The sequence below is a fragment of the Palaemon carinicauda genome, chromosome 9 (assembly GCF_036898095.1).
Source record: "Palaemon carinicauda isolate YSFRI2023 chromosome 9, ASM3689809v2, whole genome shotgun sequence".
In the NCBI taxonomy this organism is placed as follows: Eukaryota; Metazoa; Arthropoda; class Malacostraca; order Decapoda; family Palaemonidae; genus Palaemon; species Palaemon carinicauda.
Genome location: NC_090733.1, coordinates 136,357,141 through 136,362,229, shown reverse-complemented (window position 1 = coordinate 136,362,229; position 5,089 = coordinate 136,357,141). Strand labels below are relative to the sequence as shown.

Here is a 5,089-nt window from a genome sequence, read left to right as displayed (position 1 = left end):
ATTAAACCTCGAGTTGAATGTTAACAGAATAACCATCAGAATTAATCCTCAAGGTAATGAGTGTTAACAGAATAACCATCAGAATTAAACCTCAAGGTAATGAGTGTTAACAGAATAACCATCAGAATTAAACCTCAAGTTGATGAACGTTAACAGAAAAACCATCTGAGCTAAACTTGGAGAAGGACTCTGATTTTGTTTCTTTCAAGATTCTCAGATTTCTTTTAAAAAAAGAGGCAGAGATTATTAATCCTTTATTCTTGCACTTGTTATAGAATTATATGTAGATTAAATTGATCTACATTTATGTTATATGACCTGTCAAAAAGGTTTACTTTGAAACATTAAATATCAATGTCAAGATTACAATATTGCAATGATTTATAAATCAAAGGTATTGTTGCATCCTAGAATGAGAGCTTTTTGTAATTTATCAAAATTTGTCGTCGTCTCCCATTTTGCTTATTGCATGGTATAGTCTGTCCTGAACTTTTTTCCGAGTCTCAAAGAAAACGGATCTCGTATATATAAAGAGTACAGCCAATGCATTTGGACAGACTTATCCTCCATTGCTGAATGTATTTGTAGAGACATATCTGTGGCAATACTCGTTTACTTCCATTTCTACAACATTGATGATTTTTTCAAAGAAAACAGGAAGTTTGGAAGATCGGATTTTATCAGAACTATGTTCCTGTTTATCAATTAATTATAAAAACATCAAAATATTTAAACTTCTTTCTGGAAACTCTATGCTGAATTCATTTTGCTGACGTCAGCAGAATTCAAAATCACCAAGAAAAAATATCTTGACAAATTTGTGTAAATTGTTACTAATAGTTAACTATAAATATTTTATGAATCTTGTAAAATATTGTAAATATTTTCAGTAATTTTGAATATATTAATTGTTATATATTAGCTGGTTAGTATTTTCTTTCGCTGTTACCGATTTGTTATTTTCTATGATAAATTTATTAATAATTAATAATTCATAATCAACAATTAATAATAATGATAATAATAATAATAATTGTTAATAATAATAATGATTAATAATTAATGATAATGATTAATGATAATTAATGATAATACTAATCAATAATTAATGATAATACTAATCAATAATTAATAATACTAATCAATATTTAATGATAATTAATAACAATAATCAATAATTGATAATTAATAAATAAATTAATTAAAACAGTAATCAAAGCAACTTTTTATATAATCTACATTTTGATATATCTGACCGTAACAGAATAGACAATAAACATACTGTTCTGACATCGAACGTGATGCCTCAAAAGATGCTCTTGATAACATTATTCAAAGAAAATATTAATTTTGAGAAAAAAAAAAAAGATTCCTGTGAGATTGTGTCCACTGTTTCTATATTATTATTATTATTATTATTATTATTATTATTATTATTATTATTATTATTATTACGGTACTATTATTATTATTTTATCATTATTATTATCATTGTTATTATTATTATTATTACAGTATTATTATCATTATTATTATTATTACTATTATTATTATTATTACTACTATTATCATTACTTGCTAAGCTACAACCCTAGTTGGAAAAGCAGGATGCTATAAGCCCAGGGCCTCCAACGGGGAAAATAATGTACCTGATTATGCTTAAGATATGCTCTGAGAATATGCTGGAAATAAGAATATTTAAATACTATTTCTATAATTTTTAATTTCCTTTTCATTGCAAAACAAGATGGGGCACTCAGTAGAGAGCATACCTTCGCCACTTCAAGCAGTCTTATTTTGCTCTTAACTCCACAACGTATGGATTTATCCTTGTAACTCCACAACGTATTTCGATGTATTTTCTTCAAAATCTAATGGATTTATCCTTGTGTCATTCCTCAAATGTCTACCAAATTTAGTTTAAATTGGTTCAGTAATTTTTGTGTACTATTCACAAACAAACAATGAACTAACAAACTATTTGCCATTTACCTAATTATTATTATCACTTGCTAAGCTACAACCCTATTTGGAAAAGCAAGACGCTATAACACCAGGGGCTGCAACAGGGAAAATAGCCCAGTGAGGAAAGGAAACAAGGAAAAACAAAATGAACTAACAAAATATTCGCCATTTACTTTATTATTATTATTATTATTATTATTATTATTATTATTATTATTATTATTATTATTATTATTATTATTAGCTAAGCTACAACCCTAGTTGGAAAAGCAAGACGCTATAAGCCCAGGGGCTCCAACATGGAAAATAGCCCAGTGAGGAAAGGAAACAAGGAAAAATAAAATATTTTAAGAACAGTAACAACATTAAGATAAATATACCAGTAAGACGCTATAACCCCAGGGCCTCCAACAGGGAAAATAGCCCAGTGAGGAAAGGAAACAAGGAAAAATAAAATAAACTAACAAAATATTCGCCATTTACCTAATAATAATAATAATTATTATTATTATCATTATTATTATTTATTACTTGCCAAGCTACAACCCTAGTTGGAAAAGCAAGACGCTATAAGCCCAGGGGCTCCAACAGTGAAAATAGCCCAGTGAGGAAAGGAAACAAGGAAAAATAAAATATTTTAAGAACAGTAACAGCATTAAAATAAATATTTCCTATGTAAACTATAAACACCTTAACAAAACAAGAGGAAGAGAAATTAGATAGAATAGTGTGCCAGAGTGTACCCTCAAGCAAGAGAACTCTTGTGATTATTTTCAAAGTACTGCTGCGTAATTGTACTTTGATGTACTTTATCCAAAATGGTATATATTTATCCTTGGATCATACTCCACACGACTACCAAGTTTGGTCGAAATCGGTACAGTAGTTTTTGTGTGAAGATACTCACAAAGAAATAAATGAACGACGAATGGTAGCATACATACTCTTCGCAAAATAGCGTATCTCTTGACATAAAGGTTGTCTGCTAGACTTAGAGTAAAAACACTTCATCATCATCTCCTACGGCTATTAACGCAAAAGGGGCTCGGTTAGATTTCGCCAGTCTTCTCTATCTTTAGCTGTTAAACCAATACTTCTCCATTCATCATCATCTACTTCGCGCTTCGTAGTCCTCAGCCATGTAGGCCTGGGTCCTCCAACACTTCTAGCGCCTTGTGGAGCCCAGCTGAACGTTTGGTGAACTAATCTCTCATGGGGAGTGCGAAGAGCATGCCCAAACCATCTACATCTACCCCTTATCATGATTTCACCCACATAATATACTATTAACAGTTAATTGTATATAAAGATTATTTTAGTAGGAAAAAGACTAAAGATTTAGTGATTTAACGTCACTCTCTGCCCTTGCCAACAATACCTACACACGTACAGCTGGCTTCATTAATTCCGGTACACTTCACGGGAAGCTAAGGAGACGTCAGTGTATCGTAATAAGTGAGGCCAACTGTACATGCCGTTTTTCTCATACAATACACAGATAAGCATATTTGTAAACACAGTTTACAAAGACGTAGAATGCTAATAGAAAGCACTAGATAAAAATCTTAGAACGAAATACAAGAAATAATATATCCACTGCCAGGTAAAAGATGGTATTGTGTGTATATAGGCTGTTTATATCTTAACGTGTATGAAAATAATAAAATACATTACAAACACATATATGCATTTATATGCAGTATATATATATATATATATATATATATATATATATATATATATATATATATATATATATATATATATATATATATATATATATATATATATATATATATATATTCATTATTATTACTTGCTAGGCTACAACCCTAGTTGGAAAAGCAGGATGCTATAAGCCCAGGGGCTCCAACTGGGAAAATAGCTCAGTGAGGAAAGGAAACAAGGAAAAATATAAGATTTTAAGATCAGTAACATTAAAATAAATATTTCCTATATAAACTTTAAAAACTTAGAAAAAAACAAGAAGAAAAATACGATAGAATAGTGTGCCCAAGTGTACCCTCAAGCAAGAGAACTCTAATCCAAGACAGTGGAAGACCATGGTACAGAGGCTATGGCATTACCCAAGACTAGAGAACAATGGTTTGATTTTGGATTGTCCTTCTCCCAGAAGAGCTGCTTATATATATATATATATATATATATATATATATATATATATATATATATATATATATATATATATATATATATATATATATATATATATACCGCGTGCGTTTGCCAGCCTTATAGTAAATAATTTATTAAGCATACCATAGGACTTTCTGAAACCTAGAAATAAATAATGTATCGCATGACTAAGGCTACATAATACAGTCTTACATTATCATATATATTATTTTCTATATTTACGTATAGCCAACCCTTTCTCAGTGGGGAGACCTTAACGTAGTGAAAGGGTTTGTTTATCACCATGATCATGCAATGTTGTAGGCCTACTAGTCTGGGACAGCCAAACTAGGTTGGTTTGCCTTGAGCGATCAGACAAAAGTCTTCCATCATCGCTAATCTACTCTGACCAGAGTAGCGATGATATGAAAACTTAACCAGAGTAGTCCTTGAAAATCAACTGGAAGTTCGAACAACTTAGCATTTAGCCAACAAGAAAGGTCAAAGGTTATAGAGTCTTAAAGAATATTTATCTTCATAATAAGATTTTTCAACAATTCACAGTTAATTTTGTATATTTTTCTTTCGGTTGTGTGAGAGAGAGAGAGAGAGAGAGAGAGAGAGAGAGAGAGAGAGAGAGAGAGAGAGAGAGAGAGAGAGAGAGAGAGAGAGAGAGAGAGAGAGAGAGAGTTTAATGAACCTTTAAATATATAACACCACTAACTTCCCTGTAGTATTCTGCCAATAGAAGATAATCTTGATTGACCCCATTTTAAAAGTGTGATCAAAACAAAAACTGAATTAATTGAATAAATGAAAAAAGTCCAAATATTTCAAAGTTTTTCATTTGATCTCCCGTTTGACTGACCAAAACAAAGCTTCTTATCAGTAATAAATTGCAAATTGCAATTTGATTATACGACGCAATCTACTAACACCCGATAAACTATTTTATGATTAAATTCATCCCAAAGTTAATATAAATTCA

The 5,089-nt window shown here is 30.3% G+C and overlaps 1 protein-coding gene across 1 annotated transcript in view; it reads left to right on the top strand.

The window, feature by feature from the left end:
• The window catches only part of LOC137647176 (uncharacterized), a 13,077-nt gene extending 12,157 nt beyond the window's left edge, over window positions 1-920 (top strand). Inside the window, exon 5 of the mRNA XM_068380461.1 lies at window positions 1-920. This exon is cut by the window's left edge and continues 1,004 nt beyond it. The gene's annotated coding sequence lies outside the window, so the exon portion shown is untranslated.
• The last annotated feature ends 4,169 nt before the right edge of the window (window positions 921-5,089 follow it).